This window comes from Pleuronectes platessa, chromosome 5 (assembly GCF_947347685.1).
Source record: "Pleuronectes platessa chromosome 5, fPlePla1.1, whole genome shotgun sequence".
NCBI classification, from domain to species: domain Eukaryota; kingdom Metazoa; phylum Chordata; class Actinopteri; order Pleuronectiformes; family Pleuronectidae; genus Pleuronectes; species Pleuronectes platessa.
The window spans coordinates 24,057,341-24,081,165 of record NC_070630.1 but is presented as its reverse complement, the minus strand read 5'-3'; the positions used below and the strand labels follow the sequence as shown (position 1 = coordinate 24,081,165).

Sequence of the window (23,825 nt, the reverse complement as noted above, 5' to 3'; positions counted from 1 at the left end):
GACGGACACACTCATTTTCTCCCCCTTTCCTCATCTGTCAGAGCCCACAAAGACTGTAGACACCTGCCCATGACAGTGCTGTTAAACCTGTGCTAACAATGCTAGCACAGATAACTAGCTGCCATGCAGGCCCACCAAGAGTATGAATGGTAAATGGACTGTATTTATATAGCACTCAGAGCTCTTTACAGTGTCGTCTCTATGGCCATTCACGCACAAATCTACGGCGCTTCAATATGCAGTGCACAGCCCCAAAAGAGAAGTTGATTAATTAAAGTGAAGCATCTCACACACAGGCTATGATACTTATTTAGTTGTGCTTCTGGTTGTTTTAGGGGCCATTGCCGCGGGGCTACAATCTATAGCCAACTCCTTGAGAAGAAGAAGGGAGGCCAGAGTTGCTTTGTTTTGGTCAGAGATGTGTGCATTAATGATAAAGATGTTGTTGTTTAAAAACTTTTCAGGAAATGATTGAAAGATTCCTGGGTCTGTCCCTTTAACTGGATCGACACAAAAATCGATGGACTCTTCCCTGGCCCATACTCCTTCCCTCCCACAAGCGTACTGAAAATCAGTTCAGTAGTTTTGGTGTGATCCTGCTGACAGATACACAAACAAGTAAACAATAAAAGATACAGGACAATGCTCTAAACACTGACACACACATGTCTGGGCGGAATCAGGAAAAGTGCACACAAGTAGCCATTCAGATCGACAGTTAAAAGTGCAGACAATGAAGAGTTTTCATAAAATCACAAAAGGTGCACAGTTACGCACATGAAAAGGTAACATGACACCCAGCATGTCTGTCTGATGCACTGACAACACCGGGTGGTCAGGGATGAATGAACAAGTTCTTGTGCATGCACAAGTATGCATTTAAACCCTTGTCTCAATAATTATAGGCTTCAAGAACGTGTTTTCACACAGGACAGGTTGGATAGTGTCTCACCCCTATGGTCTCACCCTGCTGTGATGCCGACACACTGGGCCTCTCTACCTCTTTGTCTCACTTACACGTACACACACACACACACATACACAGGTGAGCAAGGTTATTGAGGATTTGGTGGCAGACAGCCAAAGGGTCTGCTGTGAGGTCGAGTTTCAGCGGAAGGATTGGAGGAGAGCGAGAGGGTGTGCCAGATCAGGGAGAAAGAGAGAGTTTCATGTGACAACAAACAGAAGAGCCTGAAGGGATCTGTCGCATTAGTAAACAATGTGTAACTATGTAGCCTTCGTTCCACAGCTTAAGGTGCAAAGCTATGATCCAAGTTATATGTCCTCTGTCAAGGCAGATCTTGCATTTATGTAACAGTCACAAACACAACTTATTTCAGTGCAGGAGATTCACCACTATCTAAACTTTGCTTGTGCTTGTTTCCTTTAACAAACTCAAATACAGCTGCCTGGAATCAAAAGAGGAACTATCATTATTTACAATCTTTTAATCTGGATGTCTGATCAAATGTGTGCAAATGCAGCAGAAAAAGGGTGTGTCTGGATCAAAAGGAGAGCTGATCAGAGGGACGCACAACACAGACAAGCTGGGTGGATTTTATGAGACTGCCATTGACTGTCAGAAACTGAAAATAATAACAACCTCCAGCTTAGAGGTCCACTGTGATCAAACCAGCCATGAAAAATCGACTGTATTATCTCAGATAATACAGTATGAAGCAAATAGCTGCTTGTAATGGGAGAAGTTCCTCTGAAACGATGACAGTGACATGCTGTGAGGGCTTTCATGCCCAGATGCATTGGTGGTTATTTAAACACTAGTGTTACTCAGCACTCTCTTTCTAAAGCTCCCTCTGTCTGACAGTAAGAGCCTGTGAGGCTCTCCACAATGGAGTGTGTGTCCACGTGTCTGTGTGTGACTGATTGAAAAAGAACAGTTAACATAAATGGTGTGTGTGTGTGTGTGTGTGTGTGTGTGTGTGTGTGTGTGTGTGTGTGTGTGTGTGTGTGTGTGTGTGTGTGTGTGTGTGTGTGAGAGAGTGTGTGTGTGTGTCTGGTGATTAAGAGTCCTGTGACACATTTCCCCCCCCACTGCTCTACAAATAAAGTTGACAAAGAGGATCTAAGACCTCTTTACCTCTCCACTACAACCACAGTAATCCTGTAAATGAGTATGTAGAAGTGCATACAGCAGATGCTTCGTCTGCCGGACTGAGGAAATTGAATATCTTTGAGTGTTGGTTCACTTTCAGCCTCTAACCACAAAGGGCACAGACCGAAACACAGAGCTTACCAAGCCATAATACACTAAAGCTGAACACATCATGAACTTCAACCCAGAAACAGAAGACCATTCATAAACGACATGCTCTGAAACCAGTGATTACTAAATAAAAAATAACAACAACGCATATTTCAGATGAGCCCGAGTAACTCCCACAGAGCAGTGTAAACTGTATGTGGTAGATAGTGAAACGTCCGTGTAGCTTAGTGCACAATACACTTCATGTGTTAAAATATTAAAGTGTACTGGCCTGTGGGTTCACAGAAAAGCTGTTTTTCTAGCCAGTTTGTGGATAAACAGTCAGCTGTGTGTGAGTCACAAATTGAGCAGGACTAACACTTACTATATTTAGGTGTGGATGTAGACAGTAGACACATTCAGGTGTTACAGTGGTTGTGACTCAGTAGATACAGAGGGTCATCCACCAAAAAGAGTTTCAGTGGTTCGATCGCCAGCACGTCCTGTCTACTTTCTGAAATGCCCCTGTCAAGTTACTGAACCCAAAGTGGTGCCTGACGACTGTGCTGACAGTGTCAAAGTAATGTGTGATGGGAAAAGCACCACGTGTAGAAGAGCTGTATGAATGTTTGTCCTCCCAATGATTTTCCTATCATTTCCAGCATCATACAACTATTTATTACGTCAGTGCCTCCATTCCTCCACAGCGATCAGTTCCATCGGATGTTATAAATGAAATCATCCTCTTTAAGCTGTATCCTTCAGGGAAAAAAGAAGCATCATTCTTGGAAATAGAATTGAGGAAGTGCCTTGAAACCAATTTCCGTGTTAAATCTCACCGTCAATTCTCACAGGCCCTGAAGATAAAATTATCTGCATACGTGCAGCATCTGAGAGGAAACGTGAATAAAGCGATTGAGTGGGAGCTTCTGTGTGTGTGTGTGTGTGTGTGTGTGTGTGTGTGTGTGTGTGTGTGTGTGTGTGCGTGCGGAAGCATGTGTGTGGGTGGGTCTATCTGTGTTTGTAAGGTTCGCGAGCGTTAACCAACCACATCCGTAGCACAGCTAACAGTGCTACATCCCACAAACCACCCCGATTGACACGGTGGCAGACACCCACTTCTCAGGCAGGACGCAATGACAGCAGCCAGGAAGTGAGTGACTAACAACAACCGGAGCAAAAGTCCAGACCAGTCATTCATAAAAAAAGCTGATGAACGCCAAATCAGAGGCTGAGCTGCTATTTTTATTCTTCAAGAGATTCAGTTTTACTGTGCTCTTCAACATAAGCTTAGCTAGAGAAGAGGAAGATAAAATGTCTTTGCGTGGATCATATATGCAACAATGTTTGCTTATGTACATTATAGACAACAAACAGAATCAATTGCGCATGACTATCTCTGCTGGTAAAGGTTTTTTAACTATATTTTGACTATTTTAACTGAAAAAGGTTAAAAACATCTCCATTAAATATAGAGACAACAATAAAAATAGATAAACTGTAGGATAACCTAGAATTGCACAGTAAAATGCATGTGTGCATCAAGGACCAACAGACCCCTCAAATTAAAACAAGCCTTACAGCTTGGGCCACACAGCAGTACAGTCTGTAGATGAGGATTAAAACATAATGTCCTCAGCAGAGGTAAAAACAGATATCTGCAGTTCCTGTTCCTGTCAGTACTAGCTGTGTCAGACACAAACACAGAAACAGTCGTACTATACCGAGCACAGTCCATGGGCAGGCTGCTAATCTAATGACTGTCAGTTAACAAGCCTGATCGGTTTTGAATGAATAAACAGGAAATATTAGATACATTAAACATTTTAATGAATAACTAAAGAATGGGGGAGCAAGAGGCTCACTTCACCTTTAAATGCGCCTTTTCATGAACGTTCAGAACTAACTGTCCTTTTCCTCCAGGAATATTATTTGTTCTCCTGACTGAGCTCAAGTCGCTCCTTCTCCACATCTCTCTAGTATGTCAGTCACGTCCAGTCCCAGCAGAGGTATGACTTAATCAGACATCTTTTCCATCAACCTCACTCTTAATAGATAGATGTCAGATGAGGTCAGTTCCCACGGCATTGCTGTGAGATCACAATAAAGACTTCACGGTGGACAGACATTTTGCCGGACAGACATTTTGACTTGTCATAGCAGGAAATACTCTGTAATGGATTATGACATAATGATGTTTTCGCTGAGTTGTTTTGTTTTGCTGAGCAGGAATAAACATCTTCCTGCATTACAGTGAAGGCTATAATTCACCTCCAATCACAGCAACATGTCTCATGGTTATTAATCCAGCGTGACACTAATCATATCCAATCCATTACCTATAGTTATATCATGAGCTAGAAAATACAACAAGGCGGGTAAGGAGAGTAAGAGGAACAGGAAAAGATCACGTTAGATTGGAGAAATGAATAATCCCTCCAAAGATACTCACTTATGGCACACAGACTGTGTCTCAATACACATCCTTCCCTACTGACACTTGCTGATTGGAGTGAATGAGTCTGTTCTAGATGACAATCAAGGCAAACATGCAGTGCATTTGCAAGTATTAGGATTGTGTACTAATAACGGAAAAAATTGTGAACCTGGGGGCAAACAAAGGAAGGTAAAATATAAATATGCATTTGTTGCTCTTCCCAAACCTCAATGGCTTGAAGCCCGGTCTGTTTTTTTCTCAGTGGTATTTATGCCTCTAATAGCCGATGGAAAAAACCTGAACTGACGTCACATCACAAACTGGGGTGCGGGGAGAACATGTTTGCAGAAGTCCTTTCAAAACCCATTGAAATACAGAAAACGCTATCATTCACCACTTTCAAAGAGAACAAGACAGCATTCATTTGACTATATCAGTTGTCTTGCAACTCCCTTCTCTCGGGTTAAACCAATTGAACCCAAGGATATTACATAATCATCTTCCCATGTCGAAAACATGATCTCACAAGTTCCACTTTCAGGCAGTATCCGTTTGAACGTGCCTAGAACACACTGTCCACACTGAGCTGTTTCATGCATGAGCACATGACGGCTCGAGCCAGTGTGGGTGGTAATAAGAGAGAAGTGTCACAGTCGTCTCCACTAGAGGCGGGTCATATAGATAAAATCTGCAATCATGTTATACACTGTCGGTTTATTTATTTATTACAACTAGCTAAAACTAATGTAGTCTAATAAAACAGTCCCAAAACAAACCCTCCCTTCATGAGTGTTATAATGTTCAGTCAGTGCTTTTTGAAAAGTTAAAGAAGTTTAGAGCTAAACTAACAAATGTTTTTGTTATTTTGTAAACTTCAATTCCAACAATGGAGGGAAGTGAAATAACAGAATTATGTCTTTATACATCAGAACTCACAAACAAATCCAAGAGAAAATGTACCTGTGAGCCATTATTTAACTGTTATCAGGCTAATAACTGACAAAGTGTGCCTCGTGGTTGCAAGAGATCATACTGGGAATGTAATTCAACGAAGACAAAGTGTGTGCTTTCCCTTGAGGAAGACGTAGAGTGGTGAAAATTACAGTAAGATACAAAGGGCAGGTAAAACTAGTCGCATAAGGAAAGTATAAACACCCTGTTGAGAGAGGTTTATAATTTATGTTTGTCAATTGTGATGCAGATAGTACAGTTCTTTAATGCAGACTATCAGTTCATCTTATTAGCTTTCATCTCTGTCTGTGTTTGAGGAGGAGGATGTGGTGTTGGTAGTGGTGGGGGAAATCAGATGTAGTGCAGCAGAAGTGTGATTTTCCCACAGAGTCTGATTCACCACAGACACAGAACGAGTCAGGCAAAGCACACAGGCTGCACACACAGAGATGATAGATATAGATGATTAATGGATATTTTATCAATCCCAAAGGAAATTTAGGCATCCAGTAGTTTAAAACACACATAACGGGCAAGAAGAGCAGTTCACATTTATGGGAGAGAAGTAAAGGTTAAAGTAAAAGGCTGTGCAAATGTTTTAGAAATAATCAGCAACATATACAAAAATCCCAAATAAAAACACATTTTGCATAGGTGAAAGTGTGTTTCTAATGAGGCGGGGTAAAAGGAAATTGTCAATTGTTGAATCCAAAAATAATTAAACTAAAGTGGGCGGCTGTGGCTGAGGGGTAGAGTGGTCGTCCTCCAACCTGAAGGTCGGCAGTTCAATCCCCAGTCTGACCCGTCTGCATGCCGAAGTGTCCTTGGGCAAGATGCTGAACCCCGAATGGCCCCCCATAGAATAACTAAGTGCTGCGATGCACTTTATGAATGTGTGTGTGAATGGGTGAATGTAGAACTGTACTGTAAAGCACTTTGAGTGGTCATAAAGACTAGAAAAGCGCTATATAAATACAAAGCCATTTAGCATTAAAGGGAATAAAAAGCCCAATCTAAACCAAATATATTTTGCATAGGAGCTGATACAGCAAGAAACAAAACATGGGTTGGTGTAGTGGGGTTGTCTATGCATGACTAAACTCTCAGACTTTTCACACCTCCCTCAGAGATGAGAAGGAAAACGGGGGTTGAAGGGAGGAGGGGTTAAATGACTGGAGAGGGAATCAGTCATGAAGACGGGCTGGATGTCTGATAGGAAGATATTTACAGCATTAAAGAAAAGAGAACGGGGGAAGAAAATGTGACACAGATGATATAGTACTACAGGGGAGGTATGAGTGTCAGGTCACATCAGAAGAGGAGGGGAAACAGAGGAACGAGTGATCAACAAAGAGCCAAAAAGAGAGGTAATAGGAAGACAGAGTTGGAAAGGCAACGTGTGATACAATGTGTGACTGTAGTGAGAGGGCACAACTGGGCCCAGTGTCCACAATAAGCCTCTGTTTTTTCCAGCCCGTCTATGCTTGCATGTGTGTGTGTGTGTGCCAGTGAGGACAGTCCCGTGCCCTGCACAAACACTGCCCTTGTGCTGTCCTTGCCCCCATCAACCCTCACAACCAAACCCGCCCCTCCCTCCCTGAAACAGCTCTCTCTAACGCACACACACACACACACACACACACACACACACACACACACACACACACACACACACACACACACACACACACACACACACACACACACACACACACACACACACACACACACACACACACACACAAAAACACAAAAACACAAAAACACAGGGGATGGAGGGGGGCAATGGGGTCACATGGCTAGTCAAACAGAGCGCACCCCCCCCACATAAACAATTGCACTCACATTTTTACTGCATTTTAGTAAACACCAACACACAGGTCACAAGGTTCAGGAGCTAAGAGCGTGTAAATATGCTGCTTTCTTTAGTCGGAGCACCACTCCATTAATAATCAATACTATAGTCAAATATAGGACAGCTACACATGCGAGCAGTGAGACATCCTTAACACACAAACATAGCTGACCTTACCTTTGCTGAAAAGCTCAAGGCTATATGCAAACTCTAACCACGACCACATATCATTATTCAAAGCAAGCGCCGATACACCCACGCAACAAACACAAGGAAGCCTACGCATGTGCTAAGTTTGCATTGCCAATCTGATTCTGTGAAACAGGAAATAAAGAAATTCGATGCAAGCATATCCACCCACAGACTACTCTTCTTCTTTGTCTCATTGACTCTAGACAATGAATCCAAGACAATTTCTTCTATCTTCTTCTTCTCCTCTATAAAAACACAACAATGCATCGGATCTAATTTGAATACTAAAAGGACTGTTTCCTTCCGACCTCCTCCTTTGCCTCAGCATCCAGTGACAGCAGATGATACGCAGGCTGAGTAGTGGAAGTGGCCGGTATGGTTCTTCCTGTTTTGACGTATAGTAGGATGGCGCACTAGCAGCGGCTTTATGAGGATGACATAATGATTAGCCTTTGTTCCATTTGACAGAGCTTCTTAAAAAAGAAAAAGGACAGTGGATCTCTCCTAGGAAACTCTGACTAAGAGGAAACAATAAACGGCTATAATTAGACAGTCAACTTTCTTTTTTTCTTAAGGTCAAAGTTTCAATGGTCATAATCCAAATATTTTTTAATGGCATTTATTAACCTTAGTTATAATTGTTTATTAGTTTGCCCCTGTGTTGTTACAGTTTTCTCCTCTTTTCTGTCTCTGTAATTCTACTCGTTGTATTTTTAAACGAGGGTCAACCCTCAATGATATTTAGAGTAAAGTACATCAATGGGCAGAACAACAAACATTATAACTTAAACTTGATTACACATTTTTTTAAATACATAAATAACCACATCTCCTGCGTTGTTTATTCTGATAATAACATTATTCATATTGGCATACAAAGACACAGATCCCTATATGTATCGGCAGATTTTTATAGGGTAGTGATAACTAGGTCGGGCTCTTTTCTTAAATCTGACGTCTCTCCCTCCCCACACCCCTTGCAAATTATATTTCACATTTTGAAAATCCCTCAACAAATTAGTTCTGCTCTTTCCATCATAAATAGATGTACTAAGGCAACTTTGGCTTTATTTTAACCACAGAGTCCATTATGAATACTCGTGCTTAGAAAAACCCATTACAGCCAAGAACAGAGCTGAGAGGTTGTTTGAGGTCACTGTCAGATGCACGGTTCTTTTCTGTAATGATGTTCTTCATATGAGGGAAGTTTGATAATAGATTTCGATAGAGAGATAAACTTGCCTGACAAGCACAGACACACGGCATCCAGAGGAGTGCAGCCACTGATAGTATTGCAAAACTGGAAAGAAACAGACATCAATAACACAGAGCTGTCGTGAATATAGCCAGGGCAGCTCCGACACACACTGCTGATTTTTCTCTCTTTTGCCTCCCAGTATCTTGCCACACCACCATTTATCTCTCCCAAAAACAAAGGGGCCACACATTGGCACCAAATGACACGTACTAACAGTCGCACAAGCCTAGAAATTAGTTTATTTCTTGGCTCCGGCTGTAATCTCGCTATAGAGGTGACTTGGTTGCTTGGAACACTTAGCTGCGGTTCTAATGTCCCTCCATCTTTCCTCCTGTCTGTCTGTCTGTCTCGACTATGCACACTGCCTTGCCACAACATCCATTCCTGTTAATATAGCACACACACAGACACACAAGCCAGTGTTGTCAGGCATAAGAATCAAATAAACATACAGACAGACTAATACATCTGTTGTTTTTGCAGGCAGGAAATATAATACATGGATGTAAACTGCCTTTCATTATCCTCCATCTATAATTAGTTAGCTTTAACAGTGCATGTGCTATTGTCCAGCTTGGCTAGTCTAATTATAAACAACCTCTGTGATCACTTGGGTGGCAGGGTCACTGCCATAAGGATAATGCCACCCAAGCAAACTTACCCCTGAGAATTGAAGGGCAGGGCTTCCTAGGATTGTTTGAGTGAAAGGGTTTCAGAAAAGTGCTTGGTGTTGATAGTTAACGCAAGAAAGAAATGATCAGGAGGTCATTTCTGGAGGAAAACAAAAAACAAAGTAACCATTACTCATTTGTCCTATGACTATGACAAGCAGCTATGTGATGACTTTGCCGATGATGAAAACATCACGGCTGTGACTGTAGGAAGATCATGATTGAGCCAGAACGCAGCATGAGTAATGGGATCATTCTTCCATTTCCATTTTTCCACGTTTGAGTTGCGGGCGGAGGAGGGTATACACAGGTGAAAGGCATCTGCACGGATTATTGGTGGGTATTTATTGGCCACCGGCGCTGATTGATGGCAGGAAACATGGTTATTATGCTGATAGATGTCAAAGCTGCACCCGTTCTACCACATTTAGAAAATGTGAGGAGGTGGAGGAGGAGGAGGAGGAAGGATTTTAAGACAGTGTTTACTCCGCCAGCTTTTGCAGCTGGGGTACATGCCATCACGGTGAAGAGGAGCAGCAGAGCAGAGCCTGAACCCTTTAAGCCAACCTGCTCTACCAGATTATATATGGTCCAAAGTATAAGGTGAGCGAGAGATTTAACAACGCCAATATCTGATACCACTTCATCCAGAGAAAACTGCAATTTTCTTTTCCTGCAAATCACTTCTTCTTCGCTGTTCCAAAGCAGCTGTACTACCACTGGTGAGCTGCAAAACAGAAGTTATCTCTGGTAGTTTACAATTGGCCAGATTTTATAAGTTCATTTTGTGCACTGGTAAGGGATGGGATCTCGATATCCGCCGATACTTAAACTCCAGGTATCGGGATGGGAAAATGGTATATGAACATACCTAACAAAAGATGCACATTTTGTGAATAATTTTGTAAAAATTACACATAACTATTTGTCTTCCAACTGCATGTTTGTCATGTGTCAATTTTGGTCCAACAATGAGTGATCACCCCTACAGTAAGTTTGGTAAGTTTCAGCATGTATAATAAACCTAGAAAATTGCAGACTCCACTGGGCACATGCAAACCAGCAGTGTGGGAGTATTTTCATTATTCCCTGCCAACGCCACAAAAAAAGTTATGAACTGAGCTGTGAGTCATACAAATTAAGACCTGAACCGAACCATGGATTGGAAAATCATTACACCTCCACTATTTCCAGTATTGATTAATCATTTAATTATTTTCTTCATAACTGCCAAAAACTAGGGGGAAATTGTCATAACAGTTTCCTAACATCCACATTAATTAAAAACAGTATAATTATTGTATTCAGTTTATTTAAAAAAAAAGATGAGAAAATGTAATGATCATCAGGCTTATTTCAGTTTAACACAAGGACTCAGGACAGAGCAAAAAAAGACAAACTGTAACGAACAAGCTTCTCTTCACTAAATAAGCTGTAGACTAATTTACTGCATTTCGAAAAACTGGGTCAGTAGTACTGAGTGTGCCGCAGTTCAGTGCTTGGATTATCTGTTCTAAAAAAGGGGGTTGCTGATCAGCGATCACACAGCAAGGGAAAAGGACATCTTTACAGATCCTCAGTGCCCACTTCATTATGAGCTTTGCTATTGGACATCATTAGACAAAAACAATGAACAGAAGTGACTTGCCAATAAGTGCATATAGCTGATAAATATATATATATATATATTATTATTTCCTCCAATAACTCTTGCCTTAAGAGTCCAAAGTTAGCTGAAGGTGGCACAGGGTGCACAACTGACAAGTTTAGACTTGAACCAAGACAACTACAAGTGACACATAAGGAAGCAGCTTTTCCTTTCAACACAGAGCTGTTGTATTATTGACAAAAAAAAGAAAACCCAGCAAATGAGCTCTGACGTGAAAATGAAGCATGTTGGCTGACTTCAACACATTCCCCGCCTGTCAGGACGAGGCCTACTCAGATTCCAGTGAAGTCAGTGATCCATTCGTCCCACGATCACGGAGCAACACACACATGCACTGCGGCATCACAGGTAAGAGTATGTCAAGATAATTATGACGATAATTTAATCCAGCATACACACAGAAATAAATACACACATAACACCAAAAAAGTTGACACGCAGGCACAGCTACAGTATACTTGTCAGGACTTTGCATTGACTTCCATTCATTGTGAACGGCCAAACTAATATCTCATCTCTAACCTTAACCATGACCAATTCATACCTTACACCTGGAAAATGTCCTAATGAGGATACAAAAACAAGTACTCACATACACATGCACACAGACAGTAGCATTGAGGTTTTACCTGCTCTTTCCTAAAGTCTCTTATTTCCTGTGCCTCTGCTCCTCACTGGGGGTGTGTGGATTGCTTCTGGGACACTGCATCTGATGGACAAAAGGACAGAACATACTGACAGTTAAGGGGAGGAGGGAAAGAACCACAAGGCAGTAGATGTCTGGGAGCTGTTAAATAAGCATGTGCGTGTTCATACTGTATGTAAGAAGTAGATTAGAAAGTTACTCATTAAGTTTGGGAGAAAGTAAACAGATGTCAAATGTGGCAAAAGTGAATTGTTTCACCAGATGTGAATTGCTCTGTAAGTGAGTCTTTGTCTGCAATACTGTGTCACCTGACGTAACCTCACACACACACTCAAAGGGGCCCCGGCTTCACCGGCATCTGAGATAAGACAACAGAAAGCACAGAGCGCTCCCAGTGCCCCCTGTGACCCCTCCGACTGTCCTTACCACTCACTTCTCCTTTCTATGATACCTAATCACTTCCCTTTCACTCAAGGTCACAGCAGAGACAATATTAGAAAATACTGACAAGGCAGTTTGCCCGAACAAGAATACACTGTAAATCGCTTTTGGAAACACAACAAAACCCCAGCAGAAAGCAACACTATGAGTGAACAAACAATTGATTCAGTGTGTGATTCATCCTTTCCATTTTTAGTCATCTTGCCAATGCAGATACTGATGATAGAGATGTCCCATAGACTGGACTGTAGAGTACAACACCATTATCAGAGGGGCAAATGTCTTACACAGTTGTTTACTAAGTGACTGAACTTTGTGCTCACCTTTGTGCTGATCTGCCATGTTTGTCTCTGTTATTTTTATCTGGGTGAAAATAATATACTTTGAAGTTGTGGTATTGGATTAAGATGCTAACTGAGGCCCGAGCCGGCCTTTCTTGCAGTATCATCTCCATCTATCTCCACGCTGAGTTTGTGGACTGCAACAAGGACGACTGGACCCTGGACCTGCTTTATGCTAACTTTAAAGAGGCATTTCACACATTTGAATTTATATTCCTTATGTATGTTATGCAATTCCTAATAACTAATTTGCCGGTGGGGATCACTTACATTTTCTGATAGATAATCAAAATGATTGTCTTTGCAATGAAATTCAAGCGTCAGTGTTAAGAAGCTCCCCCCCCAAAAAAAAATCTAAAGCAGGCATTAATTACATAGTGCAAGTTTGACTGCCTGAGTCAATGAAAGTGTATAAAAGAGAAACACACTGAAACACTGTGTGCCAGCTTGAAACATCAAGAGTAAACAGGAAGCAAAGGGCATCATATCTGTATGTGCAGATCAAGAGCCCAAGGCAGCTTCCCTGCCATGACCATCTGCCGACAGTTCAAAGAGCTAAACTATGGAGTCCAACAAGGGGACTTTGCGTTATTCAAAAAAAATACAGAATACTGCTGGCAAAAACACACACCGTCACCATGCACACTGATGACACCACACAAACTCTGAGGCCAGTGCACTTCCTGTTTTTGCCCTCAGTGGTTAAGATTGTCTATCTTGTTTACCAGGGTTGGACACACAGAGGTTCACAAAAACAACTGTGGTTTGAGTCATAGATGCTTAAAGCACAGAAGCAATCATTACTTTACATTACATTTTCAGCAGGGTCATGGATTCATTCATAGGAACAGGTGAGACGCTGGGCTTCAAAAGAAAAATATGATATGGTTGTCTCCACACACTCGCTCCAGGAAGTGAGCTGTTGATAACAATGATAAACTCATAGGCCAGAGACAGTCAATGTTTGAACTCCCTGACTGAATTTTGCTTAAGGCGTCACATGATCCACACCAGAGTGTGTTTGTGTGGTTGTAACAGTGATGTTAGGAGAAATTGAGAGAGGAAGACAGACAGAGGGTTCAGTATGGAGTGGTTAAGTGATGACGTTTTTGCTCGGGGGCCAACCCCAAAATTAGCTTTGCCTCCGTTCTCTGGAAAGAAAAAAAAACTCCAGAGTAACGTCAACGGCTTTTTCAGTTTGTTTTTGGGTTGAAGCTGAAAATAATCTGTTTAATCACAGATCGTAAAAAACATGGCCAAAGAGTCAGTACCATTGTATAATCAGGCTTATTGCTCAACATCACTTTTGTGCCATTCAGGAACAGGACTCTCCACATTTCAACGAATTATTTTCTTTCAGCCTTAATTTAACTATAAATACTTTTTTTTTTTTTTGCCCAGAAGAAACATTGGAAAGAAAGACTCTGATTCAATATGACAAAAAACTCTGAAGTTGCTGGGGACACTGCTGACTTCAATATGTATAATACAATAACATTCCTAAAGGACTTTAGACGTAACACTCAAAGCATTTCTGCATTGATCAGCCGACACCAATTTAAATCATCAGTGTATTGCCTTGGCCAATAAAGTTTTCACTGCCGTTATTCTGTAAACAGGATTACGCAAAAAACTACTGAGCAGATTTCCTTGAAACTTTGGAAAGGATACCCTATGGGCAAAAACAGAACCCTTTAAATGTTTTTGGGCATCTGGACAAAAGGGGGCTGATCTAAGAATTGTTAAACTTTCTCCAACATTGAGAAATTAGAAGTGCGTTTTTCACTGATTTGCATGTTCAGAGGACTGATGAGTGTTGGTGCAGCTTGATTGAATTTAAGAGGACTGCTGGGCCTTGGCGGTTTATGCGCTCTCAGTGGGCGATTCTCGTTTGTTATGCTCCATTATTTTTGACATAACTATGGTAGGTTAACAAATGAAAAAAAGTATAGCAGTAAAAAGTTAAAGCTACAATTCGACAGAGATCTTACCGATTCGCATTTTAAAAACCTTTAAAACTATGAAACTGTAAATCTATAATGAAATATAATTTACTGACACGGCATTAAGTGACAGTTCGGAGGCGTTGATGACTCCTACTGTTTGAATCATTTTGTGACAAAACCAGATTTGTGAGTTTAATGAATTTAGTTACTTTGCCATACGTTGTTGTTAAAGCAACTTCAGCCATTCACTAAACTGAAGTCATTTCTGCGGGATTACAGTTTCCAGTATAATGCACACATTAGTGGTTAGTGACGTTGGTTTCAAGAGTTATGCGTTTCTATTGTTCTGACACAAAAGGGACCAGGCACCTGCACATACACGCTGCTCTGTTCTGAAGGACTAGCCACACAAACACACATGGTTATACACCTCTGCAACCAGTCAAGTTGCGGTTTACATCCATGTCTGTCCCGACTAATGTGATATTATGTAGCAATGACTCAGACGAATTTTAATGAACAGGTATGAAGGTGGGATTTGATTATTTAGAAGCTTTAAATTATGGCCAAAAGCATGTACAGAAAGGTCAGTGATCCTTGACCACTTAATTTAAACCACTTTGTCCTTGATCCAAAGTGAAGGTTTGTGTTAAATTTGAAGAAACTGTACCTGAGGTAATGAGTTCGCTATGAGTTGTATGTAGACCTGAAGACCTAGAAACAAACATAACAACTCAGGTTATGGGATTTTCTCTACTTCAGATCCTCCCCTAAAATAGCTGACAATCTTATGATTGTATTTTTCGACTTTCATATCTGTCTTTACACACTCACACACAAACACACCCTTCCTCTCCTCCACCCATCCTCTGTTAGAAGAATGAGAGGAATGCACAATCCTAAAACTGTGGGCTTCATCACCAGCGAAGTCTCTCACTCTCGTTTACCTTGGGGCAAATCCCCTCACGTGAAATTACTCACACACACCCACACCCAAATACAAACTAGTTTTTATTGCATGGGTCATGTGTGTCAATCACTGGGAAGAATATACTAATTTCCTTACTGTTCTCAAATATCTTAATACAAACATCCTTAAGTTCATTCTGACCTTCAGGCCTCACAGTCCAGTGAAAGTTCCTTTTGTAAACAGGTAGTTTTTCAGGCCCTGGAGCGTTGCATAATAAACCGAATCTCCTGGAGGGCACTCCCTGTACTAACAATACAATTTTTCCTTTCTGGGCCTGTAATTACTAAACCCTGGAGTTAAACAACGGAAAAACACTTTCACTGTGATAAATAACTTATCTCAACTATGTCCTGATTGATTCCTATACCATTTTGGCATAAATAAGTAGTTTAAAGTATAGGCTGCCAAGAAAAGTGAGACATCAACTTGAAAAATTATGCTATGCCCTGGAAAAATGTGTGTGTGGGGAGGGGGTAAATCCCATCCAGTAAAGGCGATTTAGTTAATGCCCTCAAACCATGCAAAAGGAATGCGGGAGGAATGCACCAGAACACACGTTCCACGCACTCCCAAACCAAGAGCGGTCTGAAGGGCTATTACATTGGACCATACGTCATCGGTGCCTCACCGTAAACAAAAGAGCGCTGTCAGTCCATTTCTAAAAACAATACACACCCGCTCATTAACACAGTGTGATGTTTATGACCCTCCATCACAGTGGAGCTTGTGAAACACACCCACAAATGTGCCTACCGTCATTACATTGTAAAATTTAGAGGTTGATGAAGAATATCAAGTCTTTCAACCACTGTAGGTGAGTGTCGTGTACGTGTCAACCCATGACCGTAACACACTCCTTCATCTTGTTCCCCCTCTCTTTCACTACTTGTTTCTATCTCTATTTATAGCCACTAGCGTGAGGCTGCACTTAGGTGGGCGGATGGAGTGTGAGTGTGTGTGTGGGTGTATTCTCAAAAGTTCCCCTCAGACACTGTAAATCAGTTACCTTCCAGCTGCCTGACTGAGCAAAGGTCCATCTCAGACCGGAGAATAGCTCGGATCACTCAGAAGACAAACCGGCACAACACACACATACGCGCCAGGACAACCACGAGACTAAACTGTCACACAGTAATTGCACCACAGACAGTCCCCATGACTAGGCTGGCTGAGATCAGTCATATGTCGCAAACATGAGCAAGGGCAAACAGAGGTGAGAGAGAGTAATAAAGAGACATTTGTGTGACGCGATATGTCTGTGTGGCATCAGCAGTAGCCGACAGGGGCCTGTACTTGGAGGAAGTGTTGCCTTAGAGACATGAAGCTGAGGTTTTGTCTTCTCAGGTTGCAGAGTGGAGGCCGGAGCCTCAAGGGTATGTAGCATAACCCAACACTATCTATGTATCTGAGGCTGCCGCAGTTACCATATCAAAGCGTTGTCCCAGCATGGAGACGCTAAACCACCATGGCAGTCACAGGTGACGTACCACAGAGGCTTTGGTTTCATGTAATGTTTGTTTTTTATTTGATATTTTACAAATCTAAATGAAGGAGTGAGTACAACTTTGTTTATTTGTTAGCCAGAGGCGGTTGCACAGACCAGTCTGAACTTTGTTAACTTTACTGGCCTGCGATGGCGTTTGAAAGGGATAGTTCATCTAAAAATCAATAGTCCCTTATTATCTAGCCAAATCCAATACAATTGAAGTAAATGGTGACCAATTCTTCAAACGTGAAAAATAACCGAGGAAAAAATTGTCTCCATAAAAATGTCTCCATACTGCTCCTGTGGTGTCGCCCAAGTGTCCCTAAGCCAGACATTCAAATTCGACTCCAATTAGCCCAAATGGCCTTTGTTATCCTCCTCCTTCACTCAGGCCCATGACAAGATACACAAGCATTATATCAATATGTACTGGACTTTTGTGATAGTGCTACTGAATACAATTACAAAGCAATAATTATTGTCATCGCTTATCAACTCTAGCGAGTGCAAATGGCCTCACTAAACATGAAACCATTGTAAAATGTGCAACTCCATCCTGGAATAAAACACAATTACAAAGGCAAGACACTCTCAGAAGAAGCATTCAGTAGCTGAGGAAAGATCCAAATCCTGTAGCTGTCAGGTCATGACTTCACCAAATGCTCTGCCCTGACAACAAGATGGCTGCGCATCACAAATCTGTTGGAGAATTCCATTGAAAAAGATATGAGATGTTTAGTCAATGGAGAAGGATTCAGAGCAGCTCAGGGAGTAAAAGGGAAGCTGCACAAAGCCACCTGAACAGCCAGATGACAGAGAGCTGCAGCAAGCAGCAGGTGGGTCTGCTGAACGAATCTAACTGGCCTCCTTCTTCAATGTTAAATGATCATCTACGGCTTTAGGTTATAATATGTGCAGCTATGGTAAACATACTGTAGTTATTCCTTTTCATTCGAGGGGAGGTCGTCCAACACAAAAATGGAAAGTGGATAGTAAATATGGGCTGCGTTTATATCGTGCTTTTCTAGTCCAATAGACTTCTCCGACTGCTTTACACTAGAAGCCATTCACCCATTCCCTAACACTGATGTTACAACCATCAGGGTCAATTCAGGGCTCAGTATTTCGACCGAAGACAGTGTGAGACGTGAGCTGCAGGGGATCCATCCACCCACATTATTATGGTTTTTGACTCAGCAGGGCTATGACAGTGAGTGTGTTCTCAGGAGTAAAATACAAACTAATTTACAGTCTTTTCATGCACTGCTGGTCTGCACAACCCCCAGAAAGACAATTCAAGTACAGGGAAAGAAATGTGAAATTTACTCTTTTAGTCTCACTTTTTTGTCAACAATATTGCATGTCAACATAGCCACAGTAACTAACTAACATGTTTCATCAAAGATGTCATTAACCAGATCAATAGGGTTTCAGTGGGAACTCTCAGTTCTGGTAACACAATTTGTCTAACTTAAGAAGGTGAGGGTGTGTTTGCAGGTACAAGGAGAAGATTCACTCATGTGAATGGAAGGTGAGCTAAAGGATGCTGTCAAGCCCAAGGTTTGCTGCGGCACTTAAACTTTAGAGTAAATGTGATTAAATAGGTTTCTAATCTGTATTGGGTCTATTTGACTTATTTCATTGTGTTCCTGCTCCAATTGTGTGCCGCAAATGAATTTAGGGAGCTTTTTAATTCATTTGTAGACTTCTTTAAATCCCTCTCTGTAAAGCACATGTCATTTTAGATCCATCTCTCATGTATCCCCCACTGTGTCTTCCCTGCATTCCTTGGCAGGTCGCGGCATGCTGAGCAGCAAAGTGGAGAATTCCAAAAGGCTGCTCTGCTTCCACAGGCACAGACATTTCTTGCCATAGCAAATTGCATTTTATGTTGGTGTTATAAAAAAGGTAGTAAGGCGCAATTTGCACTTAGTTAAAGTGAATACGGAACACACCATTTTGCTCGGTCGGCCATAGAGGATGAGACTTTGGGGCTTGGAAAAGATAAGAGTGATTGTGCAAGCTAGCAGACATTGTGAAAGCCAGCTTGTACTTACACACACATGAAAAAGAAAGAAAAAGACAATTTGAGAGGATGTTACACAAGCTTTTCCCTTTAATGAGGAGCGGTGAAGAGGCGTGAATGAGTGAGAGTGGAGGGAGACAGAGGGCGGGTGAGAGAGTGAGAGGAGGAAGATGGTTGGGATGGTGACAGTAGCAGCACACTCCGGGTAGTTCAGTCCAAACAGGTACTCAGACAATACAAATCTCGGTAGGAGAGGGGCTCTCTTGAAAGGAATATGTTGGCAATGGCATCTTATATGAAAAACACAGCTTTACATCTCGTGCTTCAGTTGGATCAATCTCAGTATTCAAGCACAGCCGGAAATCAGTGAGACAGTTGTTATCCATTGTAAAGCTTCAAAATGAAACTCATCTAAGTTTCATTTAATCTTTTTGCACATATATTTTTCTTCAAATCTTTACACGTGCAGTGTCGTCTATGCAGAAATCGATCTAAAAGGTGTGAGAGTGGAATCACTTGCTAAAACTAAACTTGTCCCACTCAACGAAGTTATCTCAAAAGGATTAACAATATGTTCAATGAATCCACAGACCAAGGAGGCTGGTGAGGTCAGCTGCCCTGAGTGATGTGCTGATCTGCTTTCAACACAGTGAATGCAGTCCCGATCGATGGTCCTGATTGGAGAGCCGGACTGGGTGCAAGTTAAAAAGCAATAATCAAATTAAGAGATGTAGAGTATTTATGCGTCTTAAATGGGAGTGTTGACATGTGTCATAATCAGACTTTACTGGTCAACATCGAACAGGGATACCAATGGATTATTAAATTAGCAAGTCATGCAAATTCACATCATCAAAATAATTTCTTATTCAGAATAAGGTAAATAGTCGTAATATTGCTGTTTATCATAATGTAGCCGTGTCTAAGAGCTTTTCCCACACTCTTCACCCAGTATGGAAGGAAACACTGTCTATGTTGAAAGTCAGCCTGCTGGTGATTTGAACTCCAAAATGGTGGAACGAAGCCAAAACAATGAAAAAATATCACTGTCCAAATACGTAATGACAGTGCTGTATGTTTGGTTTAACCACGCCGCAATATGCAGTTACACCTCGATGTTTTGATAGGTTTCACTCCAAGACTTGATATGATTGAGCACGCTGCAAAATGCTACACCAATAAATTGTGTTATTCTTTTCATATGTGACACCAAACATGCTGCCAGCGTGTAAAGTAAAGCTGGCTGTGTTAGCTACATGGCTCCTTGCTCTTATCCTAACTTCAGAGTTTCACCACGCAGCACTTTACTCCAGCTGAAGATATCCAAATTTCTCTGCCCCCCCTCAGCCCCAAACACCCTACAACAGTCAGGTAACTGAATTTTAAACCACTTCTAAGAAGCCCCTCGCAGGAAATTACATCACCAAAAAACATGTTCGTGATGTAGGACATGGACGTCACCAATGCTGCAAAACCTTTTTGTCCCCTTTTGTTTTAGGGGGAGCACTTGGTCAGAACTTGCTTTCATTTGTGCCCAGCTTCTCAGTAGAGACCAGGGCTTTGGAATAAAAGGCTGTATTGTTGGCGGATGTCTGCAAAGTGACGTCAGTTAGCCTTATCAGTGTTTTCTAATGGTACCTCAGAGGAGGGCTGACAGCACACCTCACCCAGCGCAGGGCTTCCAGGACCGTTGGTGACACCATGCAAAACTAAAATAGTAGCGAATATTGGTTTATTCTCTTGATAAATGACTATTCTCATTTGTAACATGTGAATCTGTAACATGAGTAATGGGTGGCTCTAAGATTCTCTGCAAAGATTAAAGTAATCATTAACTGTGAGAGGAAGCACAGTAGAAATGTGTCTGAACGTCATTGAGATTCTTTTAATGACAAATCTCTGGGAAATTTAAAAAAAACTGAACAATTATCTAATGTTTAAGGGAAAAGAGAAATGTCAGCTTGAATGTCACATGACAGAAAATACTCCTTTGACCATTTGGCCCAAGGCTATAACACAGGAGTGGGCGATAGGATGAAATCCTCTGTAATGCTGCTGTTTATGTAATCTGACACTGTGATTAAATCTTCTACGCATAAAACTGAGAGTCTGCTCATAGTTGAAATGCCAGAAGGAGTTTCTATTTTTTGTAAATTCTACAAATGTAAAATATGTTGCACACACACCTGTAGTCAAAGCTGCATCATACAGGTATGTATGGTTTCAAGCTCACTTAGCACATTAACGTTCAGCATGATGGATCCTGACAGATATTGTGCCCAAACAAATTAGGGATTAGTTGTTGATTTAAAAAGACTTCATCAATATGCAATTGGGTTCCACTGCATCAGGGAGAGCATGAAACCAAACAGCTCCACTCTACTGAGCCTCCGACATTTCTGCATTGAAATAAAACCTTAAGGATATGATTAGGACAGAAAAGCTAAGAACATGAATCACCTCCAAAGTTTCACATCCTCTTTTTTTTCTCTGGCACCGTTGTCTGTCTATTTCTCAACAATAAAAGAGACACAGTTTGTGTGTGTGTGTGTGTTGTGTGTGTGTACCAGTGGGAACCAGGGATCAACGGTCAGTGAAAAAGATCAAGAGGATCTCTATGCCAAAATGAGAGAGTAGGTGCTGTCAACTTTTTACAAGACATTCAATGTAAAAAATACAAAATTTTGCATTGCTGTGTAATCAAAACTACAAATAAGTGCAAGTCGAAAGGGTTAAATCAGCTTCTCTCCCTGTTGTCAGAATAAGAAAATGTAGGGAAAAAACTAAACAACGGGGCTGAGCTGTAATCAGAGAGGAATGCCACATTCTGTTGAGAAAACAAATGACTTTGTTGTTGTCTCGCTTTGGGGCTGAATCCAACAAACACTGAATCGTTAACACAACTACAGAATCTCATGATGTGTTCAGGTTCCGTTTGAACCCAGGACAAACACTTAATGTTCAGAAAAGTGCCCTTAAAATGTAGAAACTGCGGTCACTGTCGCCCCCCACCAACGGTAACCTTTGTTTTAGCTTAAACGCAATAAACTGTAAAACAATCAAGCCATGTTTCTTCTTATCGGAATCGAGGCTGGCTGGGGAACTACTTTACTGGTTGAATGACACGCGGATGCTTTGGATTGCCAGAAGTTTTTAAGATGTTTTCTCAGGAGAAAGGTTCCGCGTTCTTTATGGCCATCCCGAGGGACGAGACATTAAATAAGAGGATTTTTTTTAAAGCAGTTTGTTGCGGGACCGGCCAGGTGAAAGGTTGAAAGACCGCGGACTTACCTTGAGTCTCTCTCCGGTGGGAGGTCGGTGAAGGAGGCGCCAGGAGAAGAGGCAGCTGGAAGTTACAGTCACAGGTCTTCTGGTGTGTGCCCGTTGTGTGTGTGTGTGTGTGTGTGTGTGAGGAGCCTCAGCTGGGCTCTGCCTCGGTGTGTGTGCTCAGGACACAGCTCACAGGTGGAGAAGAGCGGTGCTGCTTCCTGTTTGTTTCAGGAGCTGAGCCTCCTCCTCCTCCTCCTCCTCCGCCGCCGCCGCCGATGACACCGCTGCTGCTGCAGCCGCTGCTCCTCCGCTGGATTCTCCCTCCGTCACCACCGGCAAGTCTGCAACAGAACATCCGCCTGCCCTGTTCAAAATAAAAGCCCCCTGAGAATCACAAATGAGCATGTGTGAGATTCAATCTGCAGCTTTTTTTTGTTTAATGACAACATTTTAAATGATGTTGATTCAAAGATAGTTATTATTATTATATACAACCAACATTAATAACAGCAATAACACGAAAAACAACAACAGAGCAATTTAAGCACAATGAAAGGCTAATGAATAAAAATGTGTTTTTAGATATCTTTTGAGAAACTCTATCAAGGGGGGGAATCGGATGATGGGACGGAGAGAGTTTGAGAGATATAGAGCAGCGATGGAGAAGGTCCTGTCCCCAAAACATATAGTCCTCGATCTTGGGACAGACAGCAGTCTCTGGTCAGATGATGTCCATGTTCTTACAGTCTGGTACAGGAGCTCTGAGATGCAGGATGGGATGAGACCATTTAATGCCTTGTGCACGAACATAAAATCAATCCTGTAGCTGATAGGCAACCAGTTAAGAGAGGCGAGAATGGCTGTGATTTGTTCCCTCCTGTTTGACCCAGTCGAATCATTAACCCAATCAATATAACACTGTTAGGAGGTCAGAAAAAAACCGATTTAAATGGATATTGTCATCAGTACACTTTTTTAAAATTCGGTAACTGTCTCACTGTCCAATTGTACTGCTTTTCAGAAAATAAAAACAAGCATAGAAGCTAAGATGGGCATGTTGCATATCTCCACCAAGCTCCAACAATTCACCTCAAATGAATCTGCACCAACTTGCACACACTCATAAATAGCAGTTCCCTTTTTTACAGGGAAATGTTGAAAAATCCGATACATAATAATAAAGAAAGTAAAAACATATATATCCTAGATTCGCCCCTTGATTTGGATCCGCACCAAAACTTAATTATTCTTCCTTGGATCACCCATCTACAAAAAACTCATGAAAACTGGTGGAGTAGTTTTTGTGTAATCCATGCAATCAGACAAACAAACAAAGCAACACTTCCTTGGAGGTCGTAACACATGCAGCCCTGAGATCCAAAATAATAATCTAGACACCAGAATCTCAAAATAGTATGTATAAAAGGCCTTTAACCATCCATGCTGCAATAAATATATTTTTT

The 23,825-nt window shown here is 41.6% G+C and overlaps 1 protein-coding gene across 2 annotated transcripts in view; it reads right to left on the bottom strand.

The window, feature by feature from the left end:
* Nucleotides 1-22,657, bottom strand: part of pik3cb (phosphatidylinositol-4,5-bisphosphate 3-kinase, catalytic subunit beta) — a 51,991-nt gene extending 29,334 nt beyond the window's left edge. The window contains exons 1-2 of one of the 2 annotated variants that reach the window (XM_053422310.1): nucleotides 22,384-22,657; nucleotides 11,866-11,945 (exon numbers count right to left, since the gene is read on the bottom strand). The gene's annotated coding sequence lies outside the window, so the exon portion shown is untranslated. Of the gene's footprint in view, nucleotides 1-7,623; nucleotides 7,718-11,865; nucleotides 11,946-22,383 lie in introns of those variants that run through there. The other variant, XM_053422311.1, reaches the window with a different exon arrangement.
* Between the last annotated feature and the right edge of the window lie 1,168 nt (nucleotides 22,658-23,825).